Source organism: Choloepus didactylus, chromosome 17 (genome assembly GCF_015220235.1).
Source record: "Choloepus didactylus isolate mChoDid1 chromosome 17, mChoDid1.pri, whole genome shotgun sequence".
NCBI classification, from domain to species: Eukaryota; Metazoa; Chordata; class Mammalia; order Pilosa; family Megalonychidae; genus Choloepus; species Choloepus didactylus.
Window position 1 is genome coordinate 21,099,838 of NC_051323.1, and position 19,638 is coordinate 21,119,475.

The following is a 19,638-nucleotide window of genomic DNA, read 5'->3' on the forward strand; positions in this document are numbered from 1 at the left end:
CAGAATTAGGATAGGGATAATTTTGACTCTGAATTTAAACGGTCAAACAACTGCTCTTAAAATCACCAACAGCGTTATCTTCTGATGGTAAGATGTACTTACTTCGGGGACAAAAAAAATATTACAAATGTGAGACTTTTTCTTTTTTAATCCCAGGGAGAATAAATCCTGTAAGGGAGCTCACGTTTCAGATTTTCCTCCAGGTTAACAAAATGCTCCTAGGAGCGCTCAGCTAGTAGGGCCGGTTCGTGGCACCCGACTGGGGTGGACGTGGGCCGAGCACCCGGGCGTGGCCGGGGCCGGGACTGCGGCGAGCACTGCGGCGCCGCGTGCTCCCGGGCTGCCGGTCCTGCGGCCCGCTAGAGGGGGCTCTGCGGGCACCGGGGAGCGTCCTTTTGTCAGCGCGCAGGGCGAAGAGAGCTCTCATTTCATTGCAGCCTCTTGCGGGGAATGGATTTAATTCTGATGGCGGGGCTGTGAGGGAGGAGCTGGGACAAAAACCTCTCGTCAGGGAGCAGCCGCCTCTGTTGTCTGTAATTATCACTGACGCGAAGGCGCGCGTTGCTGGTGGAATTTCGGCAGATGTGGGGCGAGAGACCCTTCCCGCTGCTCTGACAAGTGCGGTGCTGCGGGATGGGTAGGAAACATTGCCCTGCAGATTAGTTGGGATTTATTAAGTTGTCTTTTTTTTTTTTTTAATAATTAAAAAAAAGGAAAACCCTACAGGGAAGACCACAAATGGATGTGATGCTGCGCAGCAGGTAAGAACTGTAGGCTCGCCTTGGTTTTGTTTATTTTAACGGAATTCTACAGCCTTGTGGCATCCTTCCCCTGTGTGGGAGCTACGCGTTCCAGGTAGCACAGGGTCTGTTTTCGTTTGCATCCGCGACGCAGCCCTTCCCGGAGGCTGGGTACGTATTTCATGTCTAAAGGTTTCTGTTGATGATGTAACATCGGAGGCTTTCTGGAAATCAGGGTTGCCAAGCGCTGGTGTCTGCATGGGGGACTGTTGGCGCGACTTGTCTGGAGAACGACAGCGGGCAGGTGGGGTTTCTTCTCGGTCCTGATCTGGGGGGTTTGAGGCCGTCCTCTCCCTTCCCGCTCAGCCGCCGCCCTCGGCGCGCTCCCTGGGGGCCCCGCGATCGCCCTTGCAGCTGCAGGCGAGCAGGTGCGGACGGTCTGCAGCCGCCAGCGTTTTGATAACCGGAGCTGGCACGTGATCAGACCCGGGTGGGTTTGGATGTTTGTGCGGCTCAGCCACTTAGGAGGGAGAAAGGACCACTGCCCCTGAGGAAGTCCTGGCAGTTGGTTCATCTCTTAGCCTCCATTTCCCTTCCCCTCTCTTCCCCTGCCTCCCTACTTTTCTGCACCTCGGGAGGAGGCAACCCTCGGCCTGGGGGGCAGGGGCCACGTCTACTTGTTTTGAAATCCAAATCACAGGGTACCTGGTGTGTGTGTGTGAGGCGGGGTGGATGGCAAGGACAGATAGCTTTAGGATGCTGATCAGGCGTTCCCAGCTGGCCTATTGTCTTGCCTTTTCTCTTTTCTTTTCCCACCCCTGATCTCCACCCCCTTCAAAAAAAAAAGAAAAAGCCCCAGCCTACACCCTATCAAATTCTCTTAAGAACTGTCACTTATCTGTGACATATGACTATTATCCATCTGTTTCTTTACACCCACTCCTCCTTCCTCTTGCAGTTCTTCCTGTAAGATTCAACTGACTCAAATGAGCATTATAAATAATAGAAATCAAATTTCAGTTTCATAAATGGACATTTTATGTCTTCTGACTAACCCCAAAGGAGGCATTGGTCTGGCATCCTGACAGAAGCAAATGGACTGGGGAGTAGACTCAACTCCTTTCAGTTTGTGGGTCTAGTTGGAATATATGAGATTTAACTTGTACAGGGAGAAGTGTTTTGATTAATGGGATTTTAAAATTGTTTTAAGGGAAAAATAGTTGGCCGACACTTGAAGTGAAAGTGCTTTGAATAGATATAACTAGAGAAGATAACGGGGGAATTTCAGACTTGCAAGTAATTCCTCCCACTAACGCATGAATAGTGCATGTTAGAGACTTTAAAAAGGGGTTTAGGCTATTCTCTAATATTTTTACTTTTTGTTGTTTTACCTTTGTTTTATAGAGTGATCTGACTTTTCTCGATGGCTGACCAGGATCTTGCCCAGCCTTCCTTATTGTCCCCCACTCCCCCCCCCCCAAATTAGGGCACAAGTAAAAGCAGACTAGCTTTATTGTATGATGTCAATATACTTGGAAACCCACTAAAGATGAGTCATTCTTTGGTACATATTCCAGAACCCTATGTTCTCTTATACACCAAATTGCCTAGCCCTATTTAGAAATGTGTTTGTCACGGATGATACATAAAAATGACTGAAATGACATACCATATGTGGTTTCTAGGCTTGGATTGAATTTGTTTTCAATATTTGCATAGTCCTGGAACCAGAAAATAACTATTAAGAGTTGATGGATGATCAGATGTGTTTGGCAGAGGTTTTAGTGTTAAGACTCTCTATTTATACATATGTATATTCACACACATATACATATAAGATCTTGGTAAACATCTATTTATCACCTACTCTGTTCCACAGGGATTCATAAAATACAGTTTATAGGGATTCATAAAATACAGCAAGGCAGACTAACTTAGGAGATGGGAAAGAAGAGGTAATTAAGAGTAGAGACATAAAATGATATTAAGAATGAGGCTAATACAAAAACACAAGATGAGATAATCGATACCTTTTATGGGCAAGAAACAAATTCAGCTCTGAAGTTTCTAGCCACTCATGGAAAAAGGGAAATTGACCAGTCAAGGAATGTTTTATTCATTGACTCATTCACTCACTTATTCATTCAACAAACATTCAGTGAGGGCCAACTGTGCCAAGTTCTGTGAGAGGTCCTGAGAACAAAGGAGTGAAGCAGACAGACATGGTCCTTGCCTTCATGGCACTTGTAGGGCAGAAACAGACCTACATCACTTCAGATGTTTCATCAAGAAATCTCTCAAATGAACCTATACTTCAGATTGTGATAAGAGCTGTGCAGGAAAAACACAAAATATGAGACATAACATGTCCAGAACATGAAGACCCAAAAACTTCCTAAGAGAAACAATCATTGTTAATTCTAAGACCAGAAAGGAACTTTTTCCAAACATGGTGCAGTGTCTTGAATGATGTCATTAATCATTTCCTTGTCAGTCACGAGGACTGGTTTCATGTGGTTTTTCATCGTCCCTCAGTGTGAGCTCACGATATCCCATCACAGTGCCCTCAGATCAGGCAGCATCTCTCAGACCCCTCTGGTTATGAGAATACTTGTATATTGAGGGATCTGTGAATTCTCTAAAGTTAGTGGCTTCATTTCAGTGATGACCTAAAATAACCAATAAAACATGCTCCTGGTTGTCTTGATGGCTTCTTCTGGATGTCAATGTTGGCTTCTTGTCTTCACGGTTGAGCCCAGGGCAGGCCTGGTGACCTCGGCTCCCTGGAAGGATGAAGTTGCAGTAACTTACTAGCAGCAGGTGTTGTAGTGAAAGCATAATAAAAGTTTCTGTTGTTGGTTTCAGCAGTATGGATTAAATCTCCGTTTAATGCAACTCTAGTAATTCCTAATAAGTACCTTATGTCCAGTGGCTCGAGATGGGTAGTTTGTTGTAATGATTTAGTGGTGCCACATTGCTGGCTTCAGAAGGTCTTTACTATCTGTGAGACTTTGGGCAAGTTACTCAACCCATCTGTTCTTCAGTCTCTTATGGTATGGGAATAAATTTGTGGTATTGATTTCATAGTGACATTGAGAGGATTAATAAGTTATTACGTGTGAAAGGCACAGAACATAAGGCTCAGTAAATCTTAGCTGTTATTTTTATTGGCATGAAATGACGCCTCATTTGCATGGTCATTCTAGGATAGTTTCACAGCAGACGTTTTCATTATGATGTGATTACCTTTATGTAGCAGACATATTTTTGAAGTTAATATTGTCCTGTACAACATGCTTTGTGTTTGTGCATCAGTATTACCGCAGTCAAAATTCAGAAAGTAATAAAATGTAAAAACTAGACCCGAGGCTATATCTTTCTATTGCTAAACCCCAAACGGCATTTTTCATTTCAACACAAGAGCACTTTTTGTTGCAGTAAATTACGTTTATTCATTTGAAGAGTCTGAAGTTTGAAGTTGTCTGTACACTTGGCATTTTAGCTATATAAAAGCTAAAAAGCATAGCTGTTTACAACTGGTCTTGAAGAGTATACATATTTAAGTTATTTTCTAATAAAAATGACTTAGGTCAACTCTGGGGTCCATGGGAAATTTTTCTTTCAAAAGGGATTTCTATATGGCTTAAGTATTTTGAACTGTACATACTCAAGGTTCCTGGAATAGAATTTTGAATCTTTAGACAAGAAATATTCAATACCATAATTTTAGTCTGAAAGAACTTTAAAGCAGTTATACTAAAAACTGCCTCTGTCTTTAACAAGAGAATCCCCCTTCTCAAATAACACCCATTGAATGGCAAGCTTCCAGCAAAGACTCATGCTGGTCTATCTGCCAAGATAAACATCTGAAATGTTTGTCAGTGTTGATGGAGGTGAAGAGAGAGTCTTTTCTCTCTGGGGGACAAAACCTGATTATATTATTCAAGTCTAATTTTAAATGGTCTTTATACCTAAGTGATCCATCAGAGATTACAAAAGATCCACTACGATCGATGGGTTCCTTGGGATGGAGACTTCCAGTGCTAAAAGAGAGTCTCAGGCAAATGGGGGCAGATGCTTGCTCTGCTTGATGCAAATATTTGTGGCTCTTGAATCTTCATCTTGTGATCTTCATTTCTAGACCCTCTTTATCTCAGACATTTTTTCTTAAATTTTATTTTCTGAGATAATAAAATGGAGATCCTGCCTTTTTGTTTTCATTTCCCTGCCATCTTTGTTCATTTGTCTTATTTTTAACCTTTCTTCTTCCATGTCACTTTGATTTTTGTGTCTATTTTAAACAACATAATTTCTTTTTCAGAACAAATTTACATTTGTGGTGATGTTTGGTCTTCCAGAATCTTATTTTACGCATTTCAAAATAATTCTGAACTACTTCTTCCCCCTTTTCATAACTTAAATGTAGTATGAGATTTCCTTCTTCTGGAAATTAAAGGGAAGTTATCCATCCATTTTTTTCTACTAGTCCTCAATGACACTACAAAATATGGTGGTGTCTATTTTCCCATAAACAGATTTAATGTTCTTTAATTTCTTTCCTGTCTTCCTCACCCTTCTTAACTTCTTACCTTAAAAAAAAACCTGACTTTTAGATCCAGTTTCTTAAAAAACAAAAACAAAAACATGCTTTTGCTTTCCAGAATTATTTTTGGCATATTATATTTCATAACCATATTAACACCTGCTATTTAGACTGAGTTATGTAGTCTATGGGGGCTTAACCTCTATCCTGTGTTTGATCTTTATTTTTACTAATTCCTTGATAAATTGGATATTTTAATCTATTTTTTTTGTTGTTGTTTTCAGGAAAAGTAGGCTATCCTTAGTTATTGCATGTCTAGGAAACTTATGTTGTCCTTACACAGTAATACCATTATTTTGGGACATATAACTCTTCATCAAAACTTTTTCACCTCAAAACTCTATTTTTCTTTTGTCTTGCATTTAGCATTACAGAAAGGAAGTTGTTGCCAATGTCAGTAAAAATAAAGTCCACAAGTTTTTTTTCCCCCTTGCAATGCCTACTTTATCTACAGACTTAAAAATGTAAGGCATAACACACACACACACACATATGCATGGAACAAATGTACAGCTCAAAAGAGTATTATAAAGTGAAGGCCTGCATGCCCCACCAGGCAGGTCAAGAGGTTGACCCTTCCCCAGGCCTGCTCAGCATCGCTAGTCTGCTGCCGCCCCCACCCTTTTATTGTGGTAGTGTGTAACATAAAACTTGCCATCTTAAGGATACTTTGCCACATTAAGTGGTATAAAGCATACACTCAAGTGTACAATTCAGTTGTATTCATTACACTTAAAATGTTGTGCCACCATAATCACCACCCATTATCAAAACTCGTTCATCTCCCAAATAGGAACTCTTTACCCAATAAAGCAATAACTTCCATTGTCTCCCTCTCCCCACCTCAGCCCCTGGTAACCTCTAATCAACTTTGTTTCTCTGAATTTGCTTATTTTAGATATTTCACATAAGTGGAATCATACAATATTTGTCCTTTTGTGTCTGGTTTATTTCACTTAGCATAATGTTTTCAAGTTTCATCAATGATATGGCATGTATTAGTGTCCATACTTTTTATGGTTCAATAACCCATTATTTGGGTACATCACGTTTTGCCATTCATCTATTGATGGATACTTGGGTAGCTTCCTCCTTTTGGTTATTGTGAATACTGCTGCTATGAAAATGGGTGTAAAGATATCTGTATGATCCCGTTTTCAATTCTCCACTTACCTGCCTTCTATGGTAATCACCCCCCACTTTCTTTTATAGTTCTTTACTCTACTTTTGCATCCCCAAACAAAATAGAAGTGTTTCTTTTAAACTTCATAAAATTGGAATTGTAGTTTGTCTTGCTCAGTGTCATGACTCAACTTTATCAAACTTGTCGTAAGAGCGTTTGGAGCCTCCGCACTGGTGCCCTGAACTTGCCTTGTCTGATTGTTTGGTAAACCAGCATGGCTGAGGAAGAAGTGGTTGTTGAAGACAGTGGCCAGTTTTAGACAAGTCTGAGGTGGGGATGGCCTTTAGAGAGGAGGAGGTATGAGTCTCAGCTGAGATCTGGTTTGTAGGTACAGGGTTGAGCACTTATTGGTGGAGACGGTTTCAAGATGGCATGAGCCTAAATGTTATCTCCAAAATGATCGAAGACAAATGAAATAAGGAAAATATACCTATTTTAGTCTTAGAAATGGGGGAGGGGGTGAGAACAAACAATAGGCCCAGATTCCTTAAGGTCTTTCTAGAAGTTGTGGTACAGATGGTGACACCCAACACCAGCCAGCCCATGACTCAACCAGGGGCTCACCTGGGAAGAAATGGGGTTGTCCTCCCAATAGAGTCCTAAAATAATCCTCAAGCTCAGTGCAGCAGGGGTGGATGGGCAGTGGTGTAGTCAGGGGGCTGAGAAGGGGGGTTATAAATGAAAGGGCTCTAGGAACTTCACTGGCACCCTCCACCTTGATGTCTGGGCCCCCAATCCCCACATTTGCTGAGGGTACTCCTAGGATAGTGGGGGCTTTAATATAGCCAGCTGCAAAGAAGGCCAATCAGCACTGAGAAAAGGCCAATTCTGACTGCTCCACAGAGGCAGCTAAAAATAAATGCAGATGTAAATACGTAAATGGCACTTGTCCAGCACTAAAGGACCCTAACGTATCTGATAGGACATGGAGGTCAGGGAGTTTAGAGCACAGCAGCCAGAAAACCAATTTTTCAGTGCCCCCTTCCCCCCCATCACCACACACATTAGGACAAGCTGATTGGACCTGGCATGGACCCGAGGACTTGGAATCTCCGGGCTGGTGGCCGTATTAGGCTATGTGCAAGCAGGAAGTGGGTTGGGGTGAGGAGAGAAGGAAAACTAGGAGAGGGAGATCATGGGTTATCCCCCAATGCTCTCACCAGCCACTTTAAAGGAGACAATGCATGGCTCCCGTGAGATGGCCACAGAGACTCCAGTTCTATTACCTTCCGTAACTGGACTCTGCTGTCTGAGATGCGGTTGTCCCTCCCTTCTGCCTGGGCTAGTTTGCTTAGGTTTCTGTTTCATACACCCACACAACTCTTGGCCAGAACCCTAGGTTACTCCAGAGCCTCCAAGTTCTCCCTGCCTCGAGCCTGATCCCCTTTCCATCTAGAGTGATCTTTCTGAAACAAAAATCTAATGTCATCCCTCTCCCCTAAGGATAAAACCCAAACTCCTCACCTACCTTTCCCATGTTATCTCTTCCTTCCCACTCTGCCCCCTAAGCAGACTGAACCGCGTTGTCTTCTTGAACGTGTTCACCCAGACTCCACACCTCAGCCTCTGCACAGGCTCTTTCCTCTGCCTTACACGCTTTCTCCCCATGTTTTGTCCTGCAAGTTGGTTCCTTTGGAAAGCCAGTGAAATAGACAAACTTTAGCAGACCTATATAAGATGAGAGAGAAACTCAACAATAGAAATGACGTATGGAATAAGAGGGGGAAGACACTTGAAGTTATAAGAACACCAGGCATTATTATATCTTAGCATATGTGAAAATCTAGATAAAATGCACAATTTTCATGGAAGATATGAACTGCCAATATTCATTCACTCAAGAAACAGAATATCATGTTCCTGGATGGGAAGAGCCAATGTTGCAGATGTTGACTTTCACAGTTGATGCTGCGTGGATGGCCGCCTTCCTGGCAACCAGAAGTGAGGCAGGTTTAGTCCTATTTTTATATTCCTTTGGTAACTTGCTGTGAAATTTTGGAAGGAGTAGCTAAATGCTTGTACTCAAATATGAATCGTTGTCTTGAAGGGAAAGTCAATACAATTGCATTTAAATGTCACTGATTATTTTTCTTAACAAATGAGGTTATTAAACTTTGAAATGCATGCGGACTTTATGAAGACAGTTTCATTTAACAGGAGTGATTTTCCATCTGTGTCATTTTACTGGGTATGAATTTTATCATGCTTAACTCAGCATGGGGCTCACATAAGACACTCGTGTCCTATAGTTTAAAAAATCTATGGTGAAAAGACACGGGAAATGTGAAGGCGGGTTCAGTTCTTGCCTCCTTTTCTTGGGTTAGATGGCAGAGCGTGCACACTGACTTATCTCAGAATTCCTTTATTTAGAATTTATTCTCCTTTCCTCTTAACACCACCTTTATCTTGGATTCTTCCAACACCCTCATTTGTGTCCTAAATTAGCTACATCTGTTACCATAGTTATGCACTATCCAGCTTAACCCGTTTCGTGCTTTTCCCTATCATGCTGTGCTTGAGACTTCCTTTCTCATTTCTTAAACCATTTCTTTCCCCTAATTTTTGTTTTTTAAGGTAGTACATAGCTAATCGAATTGGATTGAACAATTCTAATGACAAGTAACAATCCCTGTCTCACCCCAATCCCTTATCTATAGATATCCATTTTCAGCGGTTTTTCGTTCATTTGTATCATGTAAACCCTGCAGTTGCTGAATTTGTCAACTTCATCATTGATTAATAACTTCCTGCCACCACCCCTGTGTTTCCTCACTACCTTTCTTCCGGTCACCCCTCCAACTCCAGACAATGCAGTCATCAAACCTGACTTTGCATTCCTTTGTCGTCTACGGCTCGAGTCTCTGTAAGTTAATGCTATTCCTGTCAACTCTCCTTGCCTGCTTGCTCCTTCCTGCTAGCTGTACATTTACTCCTTTCACGTCATCAAAGTTGATAAAATATGCACTCTGTTTCCGAGCCATAGTTGGGTTTCCAGGACTTATCTGTAAGGTGATTCTAAAAGCCAAAAACTCAGTTCGTTATCTGACTGGGTTGATATTGTTCACTACAAGAGGACTAACCTGCTAGGCTTCACTATCCTTCACAGGATCTCCGCTATGGCAATCCTTCAGTCACCAAGTGGGAAGTTTTATTGGGGTGAAGTTCAAATGGGTTCTGTTACTCGCAGATCCCCTAAGTGATCGACTGAGAAGGACTCTGCTCTGGGGATACCAACGCTGCCCTAGCTGTTCTGGTTCTCCCCCCGCAGCGTGTGCCGTTTCTCTAGAGAAGACCGCTCAGCTGGTGCCTCGCTGCAGACCACTGCGGTGGGAGGGGTGAGGGGAGGTGGGAAGGGGGTGGAACTGGGTGTGGTCTGCTCCATAGGAGACCTGGAGTCTAGGACTTCTTTAGGGCTCTGCCAGGCGGATCGGCTGCCTCCATGGCTGTAGCATCCTCTGCCTGAACTCTAGGCTTTCCCAGATGTTGGTTCCTAAGCCCCCATCTGCTTTTCGCCCTCCAGAAACTTGTTACTCTCTCCTTTGATGATGATCTGCTTTTTCTTTGTTGCTGTGGGATTATGTACTTTATTCCCTTATGTCCAGTTTAACAGGGTCTAAGGAGAGAGAGAGAGATAAGGGATTGGTGGGGTAGACTGCGACCTCAAATCAGAAGCCCGGGACACTAATTTTCAGTCAGATCATACATGGTAGTGACGAAATCACTGGCACAGCCATGACTTAAATTCAAATCCTGGTGAAATTTGCATTTCTCTGTTATAAAAATTTTCCAAATTGCTGCAGTACCTGTCAATTCAGTTCCAGCACTGTCTCACATTTTGAATAGTGCAGAAATGTTGAAATGTTTTCTGCAACTCCCCCACTCAAAAATTACCGATTTTTAATTTACACAAAATTTTAACAAGTTCAGTTGTTTCTCTTCAGCGACTCTGACAAAGTAGAAATAAGAGTTTGGCTAATCATCTAAGAAAGATTAGGGTCAAAATGAGCAATAAGGGAAATTGTAAAACTTCTCCTGGGATCCTGATGGCAGTTGTTGTCTGAGTGCAATGGAAGACATTTGTAAGGGTGCCAATGCTTGATTTTAGACCAAACAAGTAAGGAATTATCCCAGTGAACTAATGTTTGATGGGGGGGGGGGGGACAGGGCCGCTGACTGTTTTCACCTGGACTAGGAGGGACATGGGGGCTGCCAAATGTTCTTTGTTCGGAAGGTAAGTCTGGAGTTTCTATGTACAAGAAACTTTCGTTGCTGCTATGTTTCCATCTCGTTTGCCTTGTTCTTCAGTCTTAGCAATGATCAATAAGACCAAAGATGGATTTTGGGATCCTGCTATGTATATATTTTTTAAATTCCATTAAAGTTATAGGCTGTAAAATGGTTGTTTTGAACTTGGTACTTGTTAAATCTGATTCTGGATTGAAGACATTTGAAAGATAAGGATGTCAAAGAATTAAAATCTCCTTTAAAAAGTACATATGGATGAAATGAAATGTCTGATTTGTTTCAAAATAATTTGCGGGGAGGGATATTGGGGTTGGAGATGAATTAACGTAGACCATGAGTTGGTCATAGTTGAGGTTGGATATTACATCATCTAAACTGGCACACTTATGGGTGTGTAAGGAGGTGCTGTTAATTATATTGGGACTAAGTCATAATCAGGGCAAACTCCAATCTGCTCTGAAGCTGGAGGATGGGTACTTGGGGGGTTCACTATGGTATGCTGTCTAACCTTTTAGGCATTCAAAATTTTCCAAAATTAAAGAAAAATCCATGGAGCTGCAAAAAAGTGTTTTGCACTTTTAGTAAAATTGGAGCCTTTTATCCTGAACTATGATGTTAAATACTAATCAACTTCAAATACAAAATGAAAATAACTAGAGAAGGTTGTTAAAGGACAAATTTAGTCAATTTTTAATGGGACAAAAATTTATAGATTCTGCAACTGGGACTCCCAGGAAGCAATACTTCATTAACTTGACAATGTTATGAAACAGATCTATAGTTCCAGTTTATGCAAAGTAGCCTTGTTTTATTGTTGCAAATTGGATTCTTAGAGATTTATGGATGGATGGATGCAAACTTAGAAAAGAGCATGTCAGCCAGGAAATGAGCAGGGCTAGGAAAGTGGGGCTCCTATTTGCAGAGCAAGCCGGCGTGCCGATCTTTAACTGTCGAGGACCTCCCTTATCTCTTATCTGCTAAAATAGTGAAATTGAGAAAGAATGTCTCTGCGCCCACTCTGTAATCCCCGTGATACTCTCATCACGTTTGACGTCTTTGCTGCAAGCTTGTAAGGTGCGTGGGTGAGAGACTTGAATGAGGTTTCTAGGGTTGGGGTTTCCTTTCAGGATGTCAGTCACTTGATTCTGCCTACCAGAGGGTCCCAGGTGGCTGCGGACTTGGAGTGAGGTCCTTTGTGCCCCATTCAAAGTAAGGCTAAGATGGGGCCTTGAAATGAGCCTATGAGGACCAGGCACGGTACTACATCATCGGGAGGGTTCTTTCAATGCTGCAATGTGGTTACTGTAGGATCAGAAACCAATTCTTCTAACGTGACTTGTTCTGATGCCGTTTGTGCTTATTTATCACTTTGTTCAATCCCAGTATTATACAGAAGACTGCTTTCTATTTGACTCATTTAAGGCAAGCTTGAGATGTACGTACAGCAAAATCCACCTTTTTTAGATGTATATTCTTATGAATTCTGACAAATACATAGTCATGTAACTGTCACCACGTTAGGGTGTAGAAAAGTTCCCCTGTGCCCCTTTGTTGTGAATCCCCTCCCTCCATCCCCAGCCTCTGGCAACCCCCCATCTGTTTTTGGTCCCTATAGTTTTATCTTCTCCAGAAAAGCATATAAATGGAATCATACAGTTTAGTCTTGTTTCTGGCTGCTTTCACTGAGCATAATGTTTTTGAGATCCATATTACTAGTTCGTTCCTTTTGACTGCTGAGTCATATTCCTGTATATGGATGTACCAAAATATATTTAACCACTCATTGTTGAAGGATATTTGGGGTTGTTTCCAGTTGACAATTATGAACAAAGCTGCAACATACATTGGCATACAGGCTTTTGTGTGGACATAAGATTTCAGCTCACTCAGATAAATACCTAGGAGTGGGATTGCAGTGTAGTATCTTAAGTGTATGCTTGTCTGTATAAGGCACTACCAAACTCCTTCCAAAATGTACTGTTTTGCATCCCCATCAGCAATGTATGAGAGTTCTGGTTGCTCTGCACTTGGAATTCTCAGGTTTTTTTTTTTTAAACTAAAAAACTACAGTAGGTGTGAGATAGGATCTTGTGTTTTAAATTTGCATTTCCCTAATGATCAATGATGCTGAGCATCTTTTCATGAGTTTTCTTTCAACAGTAGTGCTTCCTGGTTGTTTGCTTATCTTTTAAATGAATGTCAGCAAGTCTCGGCCGTTCTGAGGCAGACGGGAAGGGCATTTCCTTAGTCTCAAAATGGGAACAGATGTATAATGGGAGCCCACATGGGGGGAGGCCTTAGGAGAGATGCCTAAAAGGAAGCTGAAGTTCAGGAGGATGAAGTCAGGAGCTGGGCTGTCCGATCTTTCCTCTTGCACAGACTGCTTCTGGAGTTCTTCTCTGGAGGAGTCTGTGGTTTGTATTACAAGGGAGCTGTTTCCTGAGGGAGGGAAGAAGGGAGACAAGCTGTAATATTGATTTTTTTTTTTTTTTTTTTCCTACTCCAAGTTCTGGTCTTTCTACCTTTAGTTCAGTAAATGTTTCTTTAAGCTAGATCAACTTGGCCCAGGTAGCAGCGCTGTTAATTCTCTTGAGGAGGGGAAGGGAGGTTCACATAAGAGATGTTCATGAAAACTTCTCTTTGTATTGAGGTATACCAGCAATGAGTTAAGTTTCACACACAGTAGGCATGTCTGTGTGGTTCGGCCATGCACATGGCAGCCAGTCAGCTTACTGAACACCCCTGTGTGCTGCTACTGTTCCCGGGGCTGGGGGTGCTGCTGGGAGCCAGTAGAGGAGATGGCTGCTACACGTGCAAGCAAACCAACACTGTTAGTCAACTGATCCCTGTTATATAAAGGAGTGAATGTAGGAGGTTGCTTTAGCCAGAGTGGCTAGGGAAGACCTCTCTGGGGAGGTGGCATTGAGTTGACTTAGGTGGGTGTTAGTGGGATTGGGTCAGAGGATTAGGTGGTAATGGCAGACTGCAGCCATTTTCATTACAGGATTTGTGGTGACATCCTAGGCTGACAGGGAGGGTGAGGAGGTGAGAAATGGTCTTCCTGAAGAGTCCATACCAGGGAAAGGCAGATTGTCTGGCAATGTTAAATCCTCTGAAATGTGTGGAGGTCACTTTGAAGTGAGTCCAGTTAATATAGTTAGTTGTGTGCAAGTTGCAACTGCTCAGATGCAGATTGGGAGTGAGTTGATCTTGGTTTTAACCAAGAGGAGGCTCTGCCAGGTGTGAACAGTGAAGGGAGAGAGAAGCAGTGGAATTAGATGTTTTGCAGGGAATAGTTACCCAGTTGGATTATTTGATTCAAGCTAGGTAAGGAGGGATGTGGAGGTTGGGGTGGGGGTGGAGGGGAGAGTGAAAAAGAGTAGGTGGTCTCTTTGGAAACATCAGAGAATTGCTGGAGCAGGGCTACCAGAGTAAATAGGCTTGGAGGGGATGGCCAAGGAGTAGGATGTTGAAATCGATTTTGGAGGTGGTGATCTTACTGATGATGACAAGATCTGGGGTATGTGACCATGGGGGTGGGTGACTGAGGCTGGAGTGGAAGAAGATAGTCGATGTGACAGAGGCCAAGGAAATGTGAGGTCTGGCTCCTGGGTGGGTCACTGTGTAGATGTTGAAACCATGAGGAATTGGTAAGGATAGTGATGGAGAGGAAGATGGTCAACTGGGAGCTGAAATCATCAGCAAATGAGGGGAGCGACTGGGAGAGAGCAGTGGAGGACAGCTGCAAGGGGTATGATGGGAATTCAATTTTGAGGATGGGTGCTTCCCAGGCGATGGGGTCTTTGAAGGGGGGAAAATAGATGGAGGTAGCTGTAGGGCACAAGGAGGCTCTCTACCCCATGTCCAGGCCTTGAGATGTGGGGATGTGGGAGATTAGCCAACTGCCCAGGACAGTGCTTGCGGGAAGCAGTATGCCCAGGAGTGAGCTTGGCTTTAGGGGTTTTTGAGTTTTGGATCACAGAAATGTGCTTTATGCAGCTGGATTGTGAGCACTCTGCAGACTTCTGTGATTGTTCAGTGAGATTGGTTTCCAAGCAGAAATGAAGGTAACTGAGGAGGCATTATTGACTAGGTTCATTCAAAACCCAATTAAAAGCAATTAACAGTATCTGGTGGTGTTTACCCAAGTATTAGTCTCATAAGGGACCTCCTAGCCGTTCTTGTGAATTTTAAGAGGAGGAGGAAAAACTCCCTCTTTTGAGGCATCTTGTCTTCATGTCATTAATTCCTGCACCCCGCCTGCCCCTAGCCGTAAATCTTGTGGAGGGGATGGAAGGCTTGTGTCCTTTTTCATCATCATCTTGGCATTGGCTCCAAGGTGATGCCTTGTCTGGCTTTGCTCTGCTTGTAGTGACCTTTAATGTAATCAAATGCTTTCAGGAATAATGAGAATTGATGGAGATGTATTTTCTGCTGATTCACGGTTGTATGCCTTAGAACAGGACATTTTTTGAGGAATGAAGCATGGTATAGAAGAGCATGGATTTAAAAAAACCAAGAAGCTCAAAGTATCCCACACTACCTGGCAATCCCAAGGGCGTTAACTTTCCCACTCTCCCAAAATGAGTAATTCTTCTTTTCTCCACATCTCCTTCCCTCCTACCATGCTGGTGACATTGCCTCTGAATTCCCTGAGAAATATTACAGGAATGAGCCAGGAGCTCCCTTACCAACTTATTGCTAAATCTGCTCGCCTCTCTGCATCTGTACCTTTTTTCCCCTTTGTTGCTCTGAATCAAGTGGCCTGGCTTCTATCAGAGGCCATCCTTTCCCCTGGGCTCTGGGCCCTGTCTTTGTCACCTTCTCAAAAACACTACTCCAGGAACTGGTTCGTCTCCCTACTGCTTCATTAGTTCCGTCCTCTCTCCCCTCCTCCTTGCCATCCCTCTCTCAATTGCAATGTTCCCATCGGCATTCAGCCTTGCTCTAGTCTCTCCTACCTAAGTAACTCCAGCTACTGCTCTATTTCTCTATCTTCTCAGCAAAACTCCTTGGAAGAGTTGCTTTTGTTCACTCTTATTTCCTCTTCCCCACAGTCTACTCTTGGGCTCCTATACTCTGCTCTTGTCAAGGTCATTGCCCTTGGTTGCCAAATCTAATCCTTTTCTGTTTTTACCTTATTCAACCTGTCAGCATCATTCCACACAGTTAACCACTTCCTGAAACATTCAATTCTTCTGCCTTCTGTGACACCTCACTCTCCTGGTTTTCTCTTTGCTTCACTGGCTGCTCCTTATGCTTGTGGTTCTCTTCTCTTTCTCTGGACTCTAAGTGAGGGAGAGCCCAGTGGCTCTGCCCGGGGTTCACCTTGTTTTCTCTACACACACTCTCTGCCTGAGAGAGCTTGTCTAGGCCTTGGCTCTAGACAGCATTTGTGTGCTGACAGGTCTGCAGTCTGTCTCCCCAGAACTCTAGTTCAGTGCTTCTCAAGCTTTAATGTGCAAAGGATCATCTGGGGGAATGCAGATTTTGCAGGTACGGGCAGGGCTTGAAATTCTGCGTTTCTAACAAGGGCCCAGATGCTGCTGCTGCTGCTGGTTCTTAGATCATACTTTGAGTTGTGAGGCTGTGGACTTACCTAACCACCTCCTTAACATTCCCGCCTGGATGTCCATAGGTGTCTTACACCAAGCTTAAAGTGACCCAGTTAGAGCTCCTGATTTCATTCTTCATAGCTACTTCTCTCTGCAGTTTCCTTACATCATCCCAGTCAGTCAAGCCAAAAATCTTGGTGGTCTCCTTGGTTTCTCTTTCCTTCCCTCTACCATCCAATCCATCAGCAAATTCCGTTGGCTTAATCATCCAAAACATATCCCCAGTGTTTCCACTTGGCTCTACAATCACAGCAGTAGCAGACATTGATTACTTCCTACTTGTTAAGCTCTTTGTTAATGATATGTATATATATAAAGTCTAATCATAATGACAACCCCATGAGGTAGATGCTATTATTAATCTCTTTTGGGTGAGAAGAATGGACATATAATAGGCAAAAAGTAAATATTTGTGTAGATTAACTTCATAACTTACAACTACACTTAGCTGGGCCTATGATTTACCACTTAACCCCGATTCATTCTTTTGGTTTATTTTTCTCCTTTGTTATAAATACAATAGTCACTAGTGCTATTGATATGCTTAGAGAATTAGTGAGACAGTATCATATTTTAAGATGTCTGTCCTTGCTAAGTGCAAATTACATTGAAAATGCCCACAGACAAATGTCCAAAGGGTGTATGTTATAAAATTTATAGCCTCTGTGGCTTCCTCAAACATTTGATGACAAGGGCTATACACATTTAAAACATAAAAAATATTTGTCTAATTACAATATTGTAATGCACCCTAGTAAGACGTTGTGTCGTGTATGTCCTTGCAAAAAGCAGTGATTCCGTGGGACGGAGAACATCTTCTTGACCAAAAGGGGGATGTGAAAGGAAATGAAATAAGCTTCAGTGGCAGAGAGATTCCAAAAGGAGCCGAGAGGTCACTCTGGTGGGCACTCTTAAACACACTTCAGACAACCCTTTTTAGGTTCTAAAGAATTGGGGTAGCTGGTGGTGGATACCTGAAACTATCAAACTACAACCCAGAACCCATGAATCTCAAAGACAGATGTATAAAAATGTAGCTTATGAGGGGTGACAATGGGATTGGGAAAGCCATAAGGACCAAACTCCACTTTGTCTAGTTATTGATGGATGTGTAGAAAAGTAGGGGAAGGAAACAAACAGACAAAGGTACCCAGTGTTCTTTTTTACTTCAATTGCTCTTTTTCACTCTAATTATTATTCTTGTTATTTTTGTGTGTGTGCTAATGAAGGTGTCAGGGATTGATTTAGGTGATGAATGTACAACTGTGTAATGGTACTGTAAACAATCGAAAGTGCGATTTGTTTTGTATGACTGCGTGGTATGTGAATATATCTCAATAAAATGATTTAAAAAAAAAAAGCAGTGATTCTTTTTATTTTTCATTACATCACTGCATTTTCTGACAGCCTGTGAGATATACTGAGAAATAACATTCAAGATCTGGTATGTATTCTCCTAAGTGTCCTTTGTGTTGAACCATTCTGAGACTGTTGTGCCCTGTGCTGACCATCACACAAAGGTGGTGAGAACTGCCTGGGGTTCAGGAAAAAGCATCTTAAATGGTCAAGCAGGTGGAAACTAGTTCATATGAAGAAAGTTTAAAGAAACTTGGGTTGATTAGGTTGGAGAAGAGAATGTTAAGGAAATAATTGATGATGTTTACTTTAAAGGATATCTTTAGGAAAGATCTTTTGTAATGTGAATAATTAACCTAATTCTGAAAGTGTGAGTTTCTCTTAAGGGTAAGAGAGGGCTACATACACTGATTTTTGTCCTGATAATTTCTATTACATCCCCCTCTAAACAGTCTTCTTGTTTAGAATTCTCAATACACCAAGGCATGCAGAGCACCCTTTCTGTATGCCTTTCTCTAGTTCAGTTCAAAGAATTACCCTAGGAAGTCTTATTCTGGAAAGTAAGATTCTTATATAAAAAGGCACTCAGAAAAGCTCAGAAGGAATCCTCTGCATCAGTGAGGGCCTGGTGCTTTGACTTTTCATCCCAGCCCTGCCTGTCTTTAACATTCGTCAGATGTTACATACATAAAAAAAATGTTCCCACTGAAATTTCTTCCTGCCCACCCCTCAGTTATAGAGATCAGACAGATAAAGCTGAGAAAGGGAAGGCATTGACCCAAGGCCAGGCAGATAACTAATGGCAAATCCAGGATTTCTGAAAAATGATTTTTCAGGACTTTTCTTTTTAATGTCAACTTCTCCCTTGTTTAATGCCGGAGCTTCCAAGATGTTTGATTCCAAGGCAAAGAGGCAGAAATAACATCTAAGATATGGTAGGGGGAATGGGTGAGGAGAAGGTAAGTGCTCTGGGCAAACAGACTTCAGTGCTTGACCCTAAGTTCTTGTCCCTGGGTGCTGGAAAAAGTTAACACAACTGTGAGTCAGTGATCAAGTTTTATATAAAACGTTGGCTAAGAATGTATGCTTGTATGTCCTACAAATGCATGTTGTTTCTTTGGATCCAGAGAGAGAGAGAGAAAATACACTTGGGGCACTGTTCCCCAAAGCATATTTAGTAGAACACTATTCCCAAGAGATGTAATATGAAATAAAAGCTTACACGGTCAAAAAAAATTGGGAGACACTGAACTCTCCTCTTGGAGAATCATTGGGCATCTTGGATAAAAAGGCTTGGAGAGGTCCTGTAACAAGGATTTGTGTTTACCCTATTGATTCCCAAACATGTTGGACAAGGAAATCTTGTGTCTAACACTCTGCTGGTTAAGGATTTCCTCCAGCTGCATAAGGCAGAAACCCAACCACAGGGACTTTGCTAAATAGAAGTTTATTTCCCTCACCTGGGAGGTAAAGGCTGGTGCAGGGGCCTGTGATGCACCAACCTTCCAGGCTCCTTCTGTGTCTCTGCTCTGCCACACTTAGCAGGTGGTGTCCTTTCTTATGAAAATTCACAAACCAGCTACTCCATTTACAGACCCAACTTCTAGACAGGGAGAAGGAAGAGGAAGTGGTGAAGGAGAAGGGGTAGCACTTTGATCAGGAAAATGGACTTTCTTAGACATTTGCAGCAGGTATCTGCTTACACCTTGACTGAGACTGTATCAAGTGGTCACCTCTAGCTTTAGGGAAGGTTGGGAAATGCAGTTGTTTGGTTGGGTATGTTGTACCTCTAGCAAAATTGGAGTTCTATTAGGAAAGAAAGGTAGTTAACTATTGTCTAGGCAGCTGGTGTCTAGGCAACGGTGGTGACTGGGAGGTTGCTCATTAAACACTTGT

At 42.5% G+C, this 19,638-nt stretch overlaps 1 protein-coding gene across 2 annotated transcripts in view; it reads left to right on the forward strand.

Annotated features, from left to right (window-relative positions):
- Positions 1-476: 476 nt before the first annotated feature.
- Positions 477-19,638, forward strand: part of ADD2 (adducin 2) — a 114,839-nt gene continuing 95,677 nt past the window's right edge. Inside the window, exon 1 of one of the 2 annotated variants that reach the window (XM_037807112.1) lies at positions 477-761. The gene's annotated coding sequence lies outside the window, so the exon portion shown is untranslated. The remainder of the gene's footprint in view (positions 762-19,638) is intronic. The other variant, XM_037807111.1, reaches the window with a different exon arrangement.